This window comes from Aquarana catesbeiana, linkage group LG06 (assembly GCF_042186555.1).
Source record: "Aquarana catesbeiana isolate 2022-GZ linkage group LG06, ASM4218655v1, whole genome shotgun sequence".
NCBI classification, from domain to species: Eukaryota; Metazoa; Chordata; class Amphibia; order Anura; family Ranidae; genus Aquarana; species Aquarana catesbeiana.
Window position 1 is genome coordinate 36,355,025 of NC_133329.1, and position 16,969 is coordinate 36,371,993.

Consider the following 16,969-nt stretch of genomic DNA (forward strand, 5'->3'; position numbering starts at 1 on the left):
GTTCTCACAATCCATGTGCTGTGAGTCCACCATGTCACTCCTCTGAGTCTCCTGTACTGTGAATGTCTGCTGGGTTAAACTGATATTCCCACTATCCTCCAGAGCTGGAAGTCCAGCAGAAGGATCTGCTCCAACCTTACTGTCCTCCAGAGGCTGCACAGTCTTCCCTTCAGGAGACACATGTGGTGGCTGCGTGCGTTGGACCGGATCCCCAGAGTCTGACTCTGTAGAAGACGCAGTCCTTCCACTCAATCCCGCCTCAAATCGATCACAATTGCGGTACACCTCCGCCACTGGTCCCAGTTCTTCCAGAACAGTATCAATGTCCTTTGACACACCGGCCAGTTCAATGCCCAGGGAGTTCAGTTTGCTGTCATATAACATTTCCTTCTTGGGGTTGGCAGCCTTAAGTCTATATACAGAGTCAATCTGCTTCTGGATTCTAGCCTTGGCTTTTCTCAGGGTCGCCATTCTTTTTACCAGGAAAGAAATCTTTTCAGCCAGGTGCAGCACAGGTTCAGACTTTAACCCCTGCTGCTATGCGGCTGCAGGACGCTTGAAATCCTGATGCACCTTCCCATTACCAGTACTGGGCTGAGGATATCTGCTGGGTATAGATGGTTTCACTGGGGCAGATTGTGGAAAATGATTACCACCCTCTTTATTCTGCTGCTGCTTAGAGCGCGATTAATGTCCCTGGCTGCTGCCCACCATTACACACTGTTGTAAGTTCTCTTTAATGGTTTTCTGTTCTAAGGAAGTTCTGGTGTATTTGCGAGGAGTACTGGGAGAAACCAATGTCTCTGCTCCACTCTGAGCTCTATGAGCTGCACGCTGCTGAGCTTGCTGTGGTTGTAATGGCTGGCTGGATCGGATCACACTTCCAGAACTTGGATTGTACTGGGTGGTATTAGTATGTTCCTGGACTGAATGAGTCCCACTCTGCGGGGTTCTTTGATTTGCACTTCCAGAGTTTGGACTGTGCTGAGCGATAATATTATGTCTCTGAACAGACTGAGCTGCACTGTGCTGGGCTTGCTGGGCCTGCAATGGCTGGCTGGATTGAGAACTCTTTTGCTGAATAACATCCCCAGACTTCCTCTTATCAGTATTATCGGTACTTTTCATACACACATTTCCACATCTACTTACAGTTTCTGCAGATGTCTTCCCATTCCCAGAGCTCGGTCCTCCTGCTTCGCCACCAACCACAGCTTCACCAGACAGTCCTTGTGTAGGCCGGAAAGCCTGGGACTCTCCTGAGAGAGATTCCCGCCCAGGGGAGCCCAACCCTGGGCTTGTACCAGACATCAGAGCAGCTCTGCACCACACAGACTTCAGCTGCTCCACAAGCAGACACACCCTCTGCACAGTACTACTTCTCTTGTCCTGTATGCCGGGTGTAATTCTCGGTATCTGTCCTTATTCTGTATCTATGGACTTTGCGCAGTACTACTTCTCTTATCCAGAATGCCGGGTGTAATTCTCAGTATCTGTTCTTATTCTGTATGTATGGAGATTTTTATTTGTAAAAACAAACAAGATACATAATAACAGACTAACTGACTGAAAATAACACAAATACAACAATTACTAAATGTTGTTTAGGTCAAAAACTTAGCAGTTAAAAAAGGGCATTAATAGGAAATAAATGTCACAATAAGACTCCTTTCCATAAGTCTACACTTCTCCATCATTTCCTAATTTCCAAACCCTTAATCTATCATAACTCAGATAACTCTAAAATTGCAATTTTACTAGAGATAAACTGTTCATTATGCATGGCAACTTTAGTCCTTGCATGCCATTGATAGTACTTGACTACGGTAATGATGATGTACATTGTCCCTCTGTCTACACTGTGTATTGTTGGGAGAACACCATAAAGCCTGTCTGAGCAACTTAGGTTTTCCAACCTCTGGATCCCAACTCTGGCAGCTACTTCCTTCCATACTTCACGGCTTCCCCAACAATCCACCAAGAAAAGGTCCATGGACTCCTCCCGATTACAGCCCAAAGGGCAGATCCTTTCAGATTCAGCCAGCCCTTTCATGTTCCCCCTCACATACATCTTTCCATGGAGAGACAACCAGGCAATGTCATTAAACTTTTAGGGTAATCTGGGGCTATTCAGCAACTTTAAGCTTTCCTCCATAACAGCTGTAGTGCAGTCTCTGAGTACAAGTGGAGAACAGAAAAAGGTCCTACAGATCCTCTGGTATAACAATTTCCTTGAGCTATTTAGTTTTCTCAATCCCACACCTCCTCAGAGACTTCAGAGCTGAGTCCAGATATGGTGGGAGATAACCCTGAGTACATTTCTTCCTCTTGAGAGAACCGCCCCGCATCCAGGACTCTGCATGAGGCAATATCCAGGCTCTAACACTGTTTACCCACGGAGGGCCAACACTGGAGTCCAAGCACCCAAAATTAACTTTAAGAAACAGAGAATCAAAAAACACCTTAGGATTTATCATATTCAACCCACCCTCTTTCTTCAGCAGGTAAGTAACCCCTCTTTTTATTGTATTCAGTCTATTACCCTAGAAGAGCTGAAAAAACAGACTGAAGAGCCTTGCAGAGAAAGATTCTGGCAACGGAAAAACCATAGAGACATTTAGAAAGATAGGAATTAAGTAAGTTTTCAACATTGTGACCCTTTCTCTGTAGGTCAGCTTGCAATTCTTCCATCACTGAACCCTTGCATTTCCAGCATCCAATTTCTCCTCCCAATTTAGCCTGGCATTATCTTCCCTTCCAAACTTAAATCCTAAGATCTTAAGACAACTTGAATCTATTGCAAACTGGGGCAGATCAAAATCTGGATCACCCTGCAGTGTCCAGAGAGCTTCACTCTTCTCAAAGTTGACAAGAGACCCAGAGGCCTCAGAGTAAGTTCCAATGGAAGCTGCTAGCAACTGGGCCTCATGGGAGGCAGACACCACTACAGTGACATCATCCACCTAAGCGAATACGGATAGGGCTGAGGCATGGGGCATATGTACCCCCTGAAATCCACACTCCTGCAGTGATCTCAAAAAAGGATCAATGGCAAAAACATATAAGAGGGGACTCAAGGGGCAACCCTGCCTCACCCCAGCCTCAACCCTAAAGGTACCGCCCTGCCACCCATTGATAAGTGGAAAGTTCTCAGACTTCCAGTATAAAGTTTTCAGCCAATCAACCTTGGGATACCATACTTTAACAAAGTCGCCCACAGATACCCATGGTCAACCCTGTCAAAAGCTTTAGCTTGGTCTAAACTCACCATATACTTCCCATGCCTAAGAACCTTACACCTCTGAAAAGCTTCCCTCAAGGAAATGATAGCACCATAAATATTCTGCCCTTTTACCGTGCCATACTGACAGTCTGTCAATAGTGCTTGAGAAAAACACTTTGGATATTGGAGTTTTCGGGACTTTGAGTGAGGCACATGGGGAATGTGCCTCCATCCCTAATTCAGAGAGAAAAATGGGAGTTTGGGACTTTAAAATGAGGTCCACGGACAACAGGAGTTGAATGAAAAATTGTGTTTATTGATCATAGATCCTGTATCAAACCATATCACAAACATAGACCACATGTAAAAGAAGAACATTGTAATAAATGTCATTCAATACACCTACGCACATATGTATGAGCGCATGCACTAAAGCATCAAGAGTACATCAATATGTTAACTAGAGGCCACATGATAGTCACAAGCGATCGATGGATACATACAATGATAAATACATATATATACACATAAAAGCAGCATTGGGCGATGGAAGTAAAAATGTGTGAAACCATAATTGATTGAAGAAAGATGTTCTAAGTTGATAGTGAGATGTGAGCATCTATCTGTGTGACAAAATGCCCAACGCGTTTCGTGTGAACCACTCATCAGGGGCACAGTGCTCAAACATATCTATGAAATGTAATAAAATGAACAATTAGTCTATATGCAACCGATTGTAGCAGGGGGAAGTAATTGTACGACCCCTGAGTACTTACATAAAATCAGTGCAGAGGAGGTGTGGTGATGATGGAGCCAAGGCCAAATTAGCAGTCCTAACCGGGAGCTGAGGTGACAGAAACATGCACTGGCAGGGTGCATGCATAGAGCCCCCCCCACATGCACAGAACCCGGAACACTAGATCTTGAGATGAGACAGTAACCTGCCAGTAATGACTACCAAACGGGGTCTAAAAAAAAAAACGGAAGATGCATAGTCAGTATGTCATATTGTACTGATAAGGTGAATAAAAAATATATGCATCAGATGAGGGAAAACTAAAGCTAAAATTGAGAAGGTCAAAACAGAAAAATCCAGCTGGGGATAAGAAAGAAGGAAAAATGAAAAATAAATCACATACAATGCCCATAGAGTGTGGTATAAACGAAAAGGTAGCAAAAGCAGGCCTGATTGGTCAATAACAACAAAGGAAAGGGGGGGTAGAAGGAAGAATGGTGACTGGTTAACATAATATATGAGTGGGGTAGCCTGGTAGGAGCTTATATGTTTCCCAGAAAAATGTATACGAGTGCTGTGGTGAGGTCTGCCATCATCTGTATGCAGCGCCCAGACTGTGTCGGGAGCGGCCATATATGCACACCCGCCCCAACCACGTGCACGCTGACTGACACCAGCGTCACGCAGACACGGCATGTGCAGGGAGGGGCTCTGATGTGGGCGAAATGCACCGCCCACAAAAGATGCCCATATGACCCCGCTAACCGGCCTAGATGGAAAACCTAATGCCTGCACGCCGTGATGTCACAGTTGACATCACCCGTGCGGCAGGATGCGTGGCGCCGATGCGCCGTGGGCGCCCGCCCGCCCCCCGCACACACCCACTCCCCCCGATCCTGATAGGGCACATGGGGAATGTGCCTCCATTCCTAATTAAGAGAGAAAAATGGGAGTTTTGAACTTAAAATGAGGTCCACGGACAACAGGAGGTGAATGAAAAATTGTGTTTATTGATCATAGATCCTGTATCAAACCATATCACAAACATAGACCACATGTAAAAGAAGAACATTGTAATAAATGTCATTCAATACACCTACGCACATATGTATGAGCGCATGCACTAAGGCATCAAGAGTACATCAATATGTTAACTAGAGGCCACATGATAGTCACAAGCGATCGATGGATACATACAATGATAAATACATATATATACACATAAAAGCAGCATTGGGCAATGGAAGTAAAAATGTGTGAAACCATAATTGATTGAAGAAAGATGTTCTAAGTTGATAGTGAGATGTGAGCATCTATCTGTGTGACAAAATGACCAACGCGTTTTGTGTGAACCACTCATCAGGGGCACAGTGCTCAAACATATCTATGAAATGTAATAAAATGAACAATTAGTCTATATGCAACCAATTGTAGCTGGGGGAAGTAATTGTACGACCCCTGAGTACTTACATAAAATCAGTGCAGAGGAGGTGTGATGATGATGGAGTCAAGGCCAAATTAGCAGTCCTAACCGGGAGCTGAGGTGACAGAAACATGCACTGGCGGGGCGCATGCATAGAGCCCCCCCCCACATGCACAGAACCCGGGAAAACTAGATCTTGAGATGAGACAGTAACCTGCCAGTAATGACTACCAAACGGGGTCTAAAAAAAAACGGAAGATGCATAGTCAGTATGTCATATTGTACTGATAAGGTGAATAAAAAATATATGCATCAGATGAGGGAAAACTAAAGCTAAAATTGAGAAGGTCAAAACAGAAAAATCCAGCTGGGGATAAGAAAGAAGGAAAAATGAAAAATGAAAAATAAATCACATACAATGCCCATAGAGTGTGGTATAAACGAAAAGGTAGCAAAAGCAGGCCTGATTGGTCAATAACAACAAAGAAAGGGGGGGGGGTAGAAGGAAAAATGGTGACTGGTTAACATAATATATGAGTGGGGTAGCCTGGTAGGAGCTTATATGTTTCCCAGAAAAATGTATACGAGTGCTGTGGTGAGGTCTGCCATCATCTGTATGCAGCGCCCAGACTGTGTCGGGAGCGGCCATATATGCACACCCGCCCCAACCACGTGCACACTGACTGACACCAGCGTCATGCAGACACGGCATGTGCAGGGAGGGGCTCTGATGTGGGCGAAAAGCACCGCCCACAAAAGATGCCCATATGACCCCGCTAACCGGCCTAGATGGAAAACCTAATGCCTGCACGCCGTGATGTCAGAGTTGACATCACCCGTGCGGCAGGATGCGTGGCGCCGATGCACCGTGGGCGCCCGCCCACCCCCCACACACACCCACTCCCCTTGATCCTGATAGGGCAGGAGAGAGCGAGAGGGTGAGGGGGGAAGGGGGACATGCAGAGCGCATCGCAGCTCCCGGACATCGGACGACAAAGCGGCCCTGGCGATTCAAAAACCACATAATTCCCCAAAGGTGTGTGTCACAGCTATGCTGCATAATCTCATGGACACACCATAGTTGTGTCCATTGAAAGTGTATGAACCCGGACAAGTTAAAAACCTTCCAGGACTGAAAAACCTAACCTGTGGGTAGCAGGGGAACACTGCTGTCCCTGTCCGTGGACCTCCATCCCTAAATGCGGAAGGATATTGGAGTTTTCGGGACTTTGAGTGAGGCACATGGGGAATGTGCCTCCATCCCTAATTCAGAGAGAAAAATGTGAGTTTTGGACTTAAAATGAGGTCCACGGACAACAGGAGGTAAATGAAAAATGGTGTTTATTGATCATAGATCCTGTATCAAACCATATTACAAACATAGACCACATGTAAAAGAAGAACATTGTAATAAATGTCATTCAATACACCTACGCACATACGTATGAGCGCATGCACTAAGGCATCAAAAGTACATCAATATGTTAACTAGAGGCCACATGATAGTCACAAGCGATCGATGGATACATACAACCTAGAAAATAATATTTTTGCCAAAATCTTCCGGTCTACATTTAAAAGGGCTATAGGCTTCCAGTTCTTGATGTCATTAGGTTCTTTACCCTTGAACAACAGAACTAAGGATGATACTCTCATGGATGGAGGCATCAGGTGTTTCTCCAAACAACTTTTAAACATATCCACCAGAATCGGAGCTAGGAGCTCTTTAAATTTCTTATAAAATTCAGCTGTAATACCATCAGGTCCTGGTGCCTTCTTTTGACGTAATTTATCAATAGCCTCCCTAACTTCCTCCACCGTTATGTCTGCTGTCAAAGAGAAAAGTCCAAATTATCAACAGGACCTGGAACCGCCTCTAAGAACTGTGCCATCTTCTCCTTATCCAAACCCTTCTCCCAAAACAAGTCAGTATAGTATGATCTTACCACTCCCAGAATACCCTCCTGAGACTCCTGCAAAATCCCCTGGGAATCCTTCAGGCCCGTTATTAACTTCTTAGTCACCTTGTCCCTACAATTTTCAAAGGGATCAGGTGTCCCTGGGGATCCATAATCCCGTTCAAATAACAGGGAGTTGTATCTGCTATATTGATATTGATTTAGCTCAGATTTTACTTGATCAATTTTCCTCCCTGCCTCCAACCCGCCTGAATAAAGCAACTCCAGCTTTTTCCTCAGCCTGACATAATGGCTACATCTACTTTTTCCCATTTTAGCTGACAACTTCCTCAAGAGAGAAGAGATGTCCTTTTTAACATCCTCCCACCAATCTGCAGTACAGTCAAAGAAGTCTAGTCTCTTTGCATGGTGTTGCAAGAGGTTCTGTACTTGTTGCAGAACAGATGCATCTTCTAAGAGATTAGAGTTGAGCCTCCATAGCCCCCTGCCCATATGAGGATGCTTACAGGTTCCCAGACAAAAGTAGAGGGCCACATGATCTGAGTAAGGTACCAGCTTCTCACTCATGTTGGTCACCATTTCTGTAGGACTTACCAGTGCCATATCTAGTCTGCTTTTGATATTACCGCGAAAGAAGGTGAAGCCTGGCTTCCTGTCATTTTGTGCAAAAATATCACTTAACCCGGTTTGCAAAATAATACGATTAAGAACTTTGTAGTCACTACCCACCACCCTACCAGAAGAATGGTCACTTAGTGTCCTAGCGACATTAAAATCTCCCACTATAACCACAGGGACCGATTTAAAAAGATATGATTTCACATCATTAAATAACCCGATTCTTCCTGATATTGTTTGAGGCCTATATATGTTAATTAATTTGAGTCTCCTGCCATGAATTGTTACTTCCAATATAAGACATCTTCCCATTGACACCTCAGTGAGTCTATGCACCGTCACATCCTTAGTATTAAAAAGGATGGCAACACCTGCATAAGACTCCACAGCCAAAGACCAAAATGAGGGTCCCGTGTGCCACTCCCTCTCTGCCTCTTGCATAAGTCCAAAAGATGTTAGATGTGTCTCTTGTGAAAAAATAAACATCAGCGTCCAGGTACCTGAGGTGTTCAAAAACGGCATGCCTTGTTAGGAGAAAAACCTGCCATCACAGCAAAGAGGAGAAAAAATAAGACTCCATCATTATAAGTCAGAATCGGAGTCACTCTGCCGACTACCAGTTTCCATATCAGATTCTGCGGATACAGCATCAGGGGGCGGACGCCTTTTAGTGGGCGGGTCATCCTCTGAGCCAGTCGCATACTCCTTTTCCACTCTTTTTAATTACTGCTCCAGTTCCTGGGCCTCTAGAGAATAGGAGTCAGCATCCAAATCTAATAACACTTCATACCTATTGGTGGAAACTGCCGTACCCACTTCTGGTGCCCCTTTCACTTTTTTAGCTGGCTTCTGCACTAATGTCCAGTCACTTTCGGGTTTACAGGTAGACTTATCTTTTTTATTCCTCCTCTTCTGACCAGTGATCTTCACAGAGACAGGAACTGGAACAGAAGAAGAGTGTGCAGCTGGCTGCTCCTCAGACTGTCTGCCCATCTGGGGGTAGTCTCCTGGACCTCTGGGACCACCTCCTCCCTAATCAATACAGCCCCATTCATTAAGGCTTCCTCCTCTAGTTGTTCTGCTGCAGCCAACAATTCATTGTCTGCAGATTCCCCACCTATATTATGGAAGGCCTCTGGGCAATCCCTGTGGAAATGGCCAAGCCTACCACACAGATTGCACTTAACCTTCTCACAGGTAGAACTGATGTGGCCAACCTCCCCACAAAGATTACACTTCAGGATTGTACAAACATTCGCCACATGGCCAGATTTACCACATTTAAAACATAACCTGGGCTGACCTGCATAGAAGCAAACTCCTCTCTCCCGCCCAGTGAAAAAGGAGTTTGGCAGGTGAGGGTTATTCTGAACGGACTCCTCCATCGCTACATTCTCAGAGCCCTCAGACTGCTGATGACCCCATTCAGATATACCAGCATTAGTATTAATAACATCAGAATTATTCACCACATCAATATTAGTGACAGCATCACTACACCTCATATCATCATTACTAGCAGCATCATTACTAGTTACCCCAGTGTTACTCCCACCATGAACACCAGTCACCCCAGCATGGCTCCCACCAGGAGTACTAGTGGCAGCAGCACTGTTCTCACAATCCATGTGCTGGGGGTCCACCATGTCACTCCTCTGAGTCTCCTGTACTGTGAATGTCTGCTGGGTTATACTGATGTTCCCACTACCCTCCAGAGCTGGAAGTCCAGCAGGAGAATCTGCTCCAACCTCACTGTCCTCCAGAGGCTGCACAGTCTTCCCTTCAGGAGACACATGTGGTGGCTGTGTGCACTGGACCAGTTCCCCAGAGTCTGACTCTGTAGAAGACTCAATCCTTCCACTCAATCCCGCCTCAAATCGATCATGATTCCGGTACACCGCTGCCACTGGTCCCAGTTCTTCCAGAACAGCATCAATGTCCTTTGACACACCGGCCAATTCAATGCCCAGAGAGTTCAGTTTGCTGTCATATAAAATTTCCTTCTTGGGGTTGGCAGCTTTAAGTCTATATACAGAGTCAATCTGCTTCTGGATTCTAGCCTTGGCTTTTCTCAGGGTCTCCATTCTTTTTACCAGGAAAGGAATCTTGTCAGCCAGGTGCAGCGCAGGTTCAGACTTTAACCCTCTCTGCTTCGCGGCTGCAGGACACTTGAAACTCTGGTCCACCTTCCCATTACCAGTGCTGGGCTGAGGGTCTCTGTTGGTTGTAGATGGTTTCACTGGGGCAGATTGTGGAAAATTATTACCACCCTCCTCTTTATTCTGCTGCAGCTTAGAGCATGATGAACGTCCCTGGCTGCTGCCCACCATTACACACTGTTGTAAGTTCTCTTTAATGGTTTTCTGTTCTAATGAAGTCCTGGTGTATTTGTGAGGAGTACTGGGAGAAACTGATGTCTCTGCTCCACTCTGAGCTCTATGAGCTGCACTCTGCTGAGCTTGCTGTGGTTGTAATGGCTGACTGCCTTGGATCACGCTTCCAGAACTTGGACTGTACTGGGTGGTATTAGTATGTTCCTGGACTGAATGAGCCCCACTCTGTGGGGTTCTTTGAATTGCACTTCCAGAGTTTGGACTGTGCTGAGCGATAATAACATGTCTCTGAACAGACTGAGCTGCACTGTGCTGGGCTTGCTGGGCCTGCAATGACTGGCTGGACTGAGAACTCTTTTGCTGAATAACATCACCAGACTTCCTATTATCAGTGTTATTGCTACTTTTCATACAAACATTTCCACATCTACTTACAGTCTCTGCAAGTGTCTTCCTATTCCCAGAGCTCCGGCCTCCTGCTTCACCACCAACCACAGCTTCAGCTGCCAGTCCTTGTGTAGGCCGGAAAGCCTGGGACTCTCCTGGGAGACATCACCGCCCAAGGGAGCCCAACCCTGGGCTTGTACCAGACATCAGAGCAGCTCAGCACCACACAGACTTCAGCTGCTTCACAGCCACACCCTCTGCACAGTACTACTTCTCTTGTCCTGTATGTTGGGTGTAATTCTCAGTATCTGTTCTTATTCTGTATGTATGGACTCTGCACAGTACTACTTCTCTTGTCCTGTATGCCGGGTGTAATTCTCAGTATCTGTTCTTATTCTGTATGTAAAAACTCTGCACAGTACCACTTCTCTTGTCCTTTATGTTGGGTGTAATTTTTGGTAGGTGAACCTCCATCCTAGCCTCAAATCACACACAGAGTGGTACAGGTTTTGCTCAAGAATATCCCTGTATTTAGCACCATCCATCTTTACCTCAATTCTGACCAGTTTCACAGTCCTGCTGAAAAACATCCCCCCAGCATGATGCAGCCACCACCATGTTTCACAGTAGGGATGGTGTTCTTTGGGTGATGTGATGTGTTGGGTTTGCGCCAGACATAGCGTTTTCTTTGATGGCCAAAAAGTTCAATTTTAGTCTCATCAGACCAGAGCACCTTCCTCCATACATTTTGGGAGTCTCCCACATGCCTTTTTGCAAACTCAAAACGTGCCATTTTTTTGTTTTTTGCTGAAAGTAATGGCTTTCTTCTGACCACTCTGCCATAAAGCCCAACTCTATGGAGCGTGCGGGTTATTGTTGTCCTATGTACAGACACTCCTGTGTCTGCTGTGGAACTCTGCAGCTCCTCCAGGGTTACCTTAGGTCTCTGTGCTGCCTCTCTGATTAATGCCCTCCTATCATGGACCTGTGAGTTTTGGTGTGCGGCCGCCTCTTGGCAGGTTTGCTGTTGTGCCATGTTCTTTCCATTTGGTTATGATAGATTTGATGGTGCTCCTAGGAATCATCAAAGATTTTGATATTTTTTTTTATAACCTAACCCTGACTTGTACTTCTCAACAACATTGTCCGTTACTTGTTTGGAGAGTTCCTTGGTCTTCATGGCAGTGTTTGGTTAGTGGTGCCTCTTGCTTAGGTGCTGCAGCCTCTGGGGACTTTCAAAAAGGTGTGTCTATGTAATGACAGATCATGTGACATTTAGATTGCACACAGGTGGACATCATTTCACTAATTATGTGACTTCTGAAGGTAATTGGTTGCACCAGAGCTTTTTATGGGCTTTATAACAAAGGGGGGCGTGGCCTAACTCCGGACCAAGATGGATGCTTAGACCGAGCTCTCCAGCACACAGGAGCAGCTAAATTAAGCATCAGGATCCCACAACATATACCTAACCATGGTAAAGAAAAGCCTGGAGCAACAGCATGCAATGATGTATGCGAAGGGCGCACATGACAGTGGTAGCAGTGTAAGGGTTAAGGTTAAGTTGTGAATGTGGAGCCGAGGGGGAGGGAGGAGCAGGGGAGGGACTAGTTAAAAGGGGTTCCCGCCCTGGGAGGGACAACAGAAAGATTAGGAAAGTTCTCAGGAAGGTTGTGCTACCAACATGGCTGAATTAGAGGGGCTCATGGCCCGGTTGAGGGAAGAAGCAGCGGTGCGGGGTGCGGAGTGGCTCCAGGAGACGATCGCAGCCGCACTACAGGGCTCCACGATGCAGGCAAGTGGGGGAGAGAGAAGCGGCACCAGAGCACGCCGCTCTCGTCCGCCTGAGCGGTTCTCTCCGGACCGCATGACGCCAGCGCAGTGGCACTCGGGTAGTCTGTCTTCCAGACTCCCGGGGGGACCACCAGCGAAACGACCAGCGGGTAGAGAGCGGGTCAGCGGGCGTGCGGCCCCGGTGGGACAGGAGCAGAGGCAAGCCAGGGTACCGGCCACAGTGAGGCCTACTAATAGGAGACACAGGGAGAGCGCAAGCCCCGCCCCCAGGATGACGGCGGGGAGCTCCGCCATCGCGGCTGCTGCACTGCCTGGAGGGATCCCCGGGCCTTCTAATTCTGCGGCAGGGGACAGGCAGAGGGGAGAGAGAAGCATGGCTGGCCTAACATCTGCAGGAGCGGAGGCTGGCAGGACTGAGGTAGCCCACACCGGTCCTGGGAAGGCGACCCGGAAGTCCACAGGAGGTTTCGCTGCGCGGAGGAGGGAAAGGATGGCGAGCAATGCGGCAGCCGCGGTCCACATCCCGGGCGAGCCACCGTCGGATGCAGGTGAAGAGTCGGGTCAGAGCGGAAGAGATGAGGAGTCCGGATCGGAGGAGGAGGCGGCCCCCCTGCCCAGGAGGATGGGGCCTGAGGAGAGCAGACGGTCGGCTGATGGGACGACACCTATGCAGCCAGGTGAGCCAGCACAGGTCATTACAATGTCTAGTTTAAATGATGCAGCATGTGTAGCAACTGGGGCTGGGGGGTTAGAAAAAAGCATGGTGGGGTCTGCTATAGGGGTGGGTACTCCGGGTTTCCTGGGGTTTCTAACGGGCATAAAAGAACTGGTGCAGAGGTTGGAGGCGGCAGAGAAGCCGGTAGAAGGTCTGGGAGCTGCATGGGTACAGCAGTCAGGGAAGGATTTAGGAAGTACTGGGGGGGACCCGACTACAGAGGTTTCAGCTGTGGTCGCGGCGCCTGCTCAGCAAGCCACGGGGAGTGGAGTTGCGCAAGGGAAGGAAAAAGCAGCGCCGACAGGGGAGGCTGCGGCGAGGAAGGATATCATCAGGCTGGCGGACGCGGCTCGCTGTGAAGTGTATGTGTGCTACGAGGGGCCGTTAGGAGCGCACTTGAAACAAGAAGTGCGGGAAAAGTTATGGAAGGGTGAGTATGTGGAAATATTTTCGTTACTGCCCTTGGAGAAGTTCAATCTTGATAGAGTCAAGCCGGACGACTCCAAAAAGGAAGATGAGGAAAAGAGGAGGTATAGGCTGATACCCAGGACATTTACAAATTGGTTACAAGCGTTCGCGATCATGGCAAGTGTGATAGGGGAGAAGCAACCGGAACACTGTTCGGCGCTTTTCTGCTATCAAGATGCGATAGGGGAAGCGTATAGAGTATATGGAGGTACAGCATGGTTGCGATATGACGAACAGTTCAGGCAGAGGAGAGCAGTTCGCCCAGAGCTACGTTGGGACCATAAGGACATCAGCCTATGGATGCGCTTGATGACGACGGCGAGGGCGCCGAATCAGTTTTTTCAAGGGGGAGCCGGTGGACCGTCCGCCCAGGGACATTCGGCTGGAAACAAAAAAGGGGTTTGCTGGCAGTATAACTCAGGATACTGTAAGTTTGGAGGAACATGTAAGTTCAAGCATGAGTGCTCAGGCTGCGGGGGAACACATCCATCATCCAGATGTTTTAAGCAGGGCAAAGGTCAACAAGGAGAGGCTGGGAACAAAAGGGAGGACGCCGGTGATGGTGGAAAGGATTTCTCGGTAAGTACCCAGACAGAAAGGCAGCATCGCTATTAGAAGATGGATTTGCGTTAGGTTTTAGGATTCCATGTAGTTTATCGGTGACTCCCCCGGTGCCCAAAAATTTAAAGTCGGCCCTGCAACATCCGGAAGTGGTTTCGGAGAAACTGCGGAAGGAAGTGGCTTTAGGTAGAATGAGTGGCCCTTTCCCAGTAGTACCTATAGTCGATTTGGTGGTATCTCCGCTGGGAGTGGTGCCCAAAAAGGAGCCCAACAAATTCAGGCTCATTCACCACTTGTCCTTCCCAAAAGGAGGATGATGCCATAGACCAAGAAGCATGCTCGGTGACGTATACGTCATTTGATGCTGCGGTAAGGTGGGTGAGACACTATGGAAAAGGTGCCTTGATGGCTAAGGCAGATATAGAGTCAGCGTTTCGACTGCTGCCGGTTCATCCGGATAGTTTCCGGTTGCTCGGGTGCCATTGGAATGACAGATTCTATGTCGATCAATGCCTACCAATGGGTTGCTCGGTGTCGTGTGCGATATTTGAGCAATTCAGCTCCTTTGTGGAATGGGTGGTAAGGGATGTATCCGGGGTGAATTCGATAATTCACTACTTGGATGATTTTCTATGCATAGGCCCGGCCTCTTCTAGAGTATGCGCGGTGTTGCTAGCTTCATTGCAGCATATAGCAGGCAGGTTTGGCATTCCATTGGCGGATGACAAAACGGAGGGACCCTGCGCGGTCATCACGTTTTTGGGGATTGTGTTAGATTCAGAAGCCATGGAATGTAGATTGCCTGCTGACAAATTGGAGGATTTGAAAAAAGAGGTGGCAGGGTTGATAGGAATTAAAAAGGTACAACTGCGTAGGTTGCAATCGGTGTTGGGCAAACTGAATTTTGCTTGCCGCATACTTCCGATGGGGAGAGTGTTCAGTCGCCGGCTGGCGGCCAGCACGAGTGGGGTAAAATCACCAAAACATTTCGTGCGTTTAGGAAAAACGCATAGGGAGGATCTGAGGGTATGGCATACCTTTCTGGAATCCTTTAATGGCAGGGCAATGTGGATGTCGGGACCAGTCAGCAATTTTGACTTGGAATTGTTTACCGACGCCGCAGGGGCAACAGGTTTTGGGGCGTTTTTTCAGGGAAAATGGAGCGCGGGTCCATGGCCACAATCTTGGATAGATGAGGGCTTCACGAGGAACTTGGTTCTGCTGGAATTGTTTCTGGTAGTTCTGGCAGTGGAGCTATGGGGTGCATCGTTCAGGGATCTGAAAGTGCGTTTTCATGGGGACAATATGGGGGTGGTGCAAGTGATAAACAGGGTCACGGCGTCATCTCCGCCGGTGATCAGGCTGCTGCAGCACTTAGTCTTAAGATGTCTACAACTGAATGTTTTCATTCATGCTGTGCACTTGCCGGGGGTGGAAAACGTCATTGCTGATGCACTGTCTCGCTTCCAGTGGGACAGGTTCCGAGAGTTGGCGCCGGACGCGGAGCAACAGGGGGTAACTTGTCCAGACTGGCTGTGGGAGATTGCGCTGGCATCATAGAGGGATGGATTAAGCGGTCGGTAAGTGGGAGTACATGGGCAGCATACAATAAGGTATGGCGGGAATGGATGTCATTTGGACAAGAGTTAGGGGAGAAGCCTGTAGGGCAAGGATTAAGTTCGTTATTGCTGTACTATGTGGCAAAGAAATTGGACGAGGGAGTGTCAGTGTCAGTAATGAATACACAGTTGGCTGGTTTGGCTTTCCTTTTCAAGCTACAAGGGCAGCCCGACGTGACTAAGGGTTTTTGGGTAAGACAAGCGTTGAAGGGTTATAGGAGGGCAGTGGTCAAGCGCGATTCGAGGAGACCGGTAACTTTTGAGATTCTGGGGGGTATTGTGGATCAGTTGGGTGTGGTTTGCTCATCTGAATACGAGGTTACTTTGTTTAAGGTTGCTTTTGTGTTGGCATTTTTTGGGGCATTTCGGATAGGGGAACTGGTCAGTCCTTCCAAAAAGGTTCAAGGGGGAATTGGGTTACAGGAGGTGCAACTAGAAGAGGAGGGGGTATCGATATTTTTGAGGAAATCTAAGACGGATCAGGGGGGAAGAGGCAGGATGGTGAGAATTTATCCCATTCACGGTTCCCCCCTGTGCCCGGTGAGCACGGTCAGGGAATTCTTGAAGGTTAGGCCGGATTTTGCAGGCCCCCTGTTAATGCATTTAAATGGTACTTTGTTATCACGTTTTCAGTTTATTGCCGTGTTGAGGAAATGTTTGCAGGGACTGGGGCTGGAAGAGAAGGATTTTTCATCCCACTCATTTAGGATAGGAGCTGCGACGGAAGCGGCCAGGTTGGGGATGGATGTGGAGGTAATAAAAAGCATTGGGCGGTGGGAATCTAACAGATTTCAATCTTATGTGCGGCCACAGCTGGCAGTAAAATTGTAGGTGGTAGGGTGGGGTTTCTGTCGGTTATATAGGGCATGGGATTTAGAGTTATCTGTTATGGCCAGGATTATAGTTGGAATAGTCAATGTTGAGAATAGTGTTTTGTTTTCTTCTAATTACAGGTGCAGCACCGAGAATGGTCTGGATTATGGGCCATTCTTATGTATGTTGGGGGGCTCGGAGGGGAGACGCGCGGCCTGAGGGTAGACAACTAAGTTTTGATAGAAGGGAAGTGTATATAAAGTGGTTTGGTATACCGGGGATGTTGTGGGGTAGGTTGGTACAGGAGGTACAGCGCTACGCAAACAGAGAGGGACCTCCGGATGTCCTGGTGATACATGT

The 16,969-nt window shown here is 47.6% G+C and overlaps 1 protein-coding gene across 1 annotated transcript in view; it reads right to left on the bottom strand.

Moving 5' to 3' along the window:
* LOC141148310 (guanylate-binding protein 1-like) overlaps positions 1-16,969 on the bottom strand; it is a 1,084,899-nt gene that overhangs the window by 864,812 nt on the left and 203,118 nt on the right. The window lies entirely within an intron of this gene.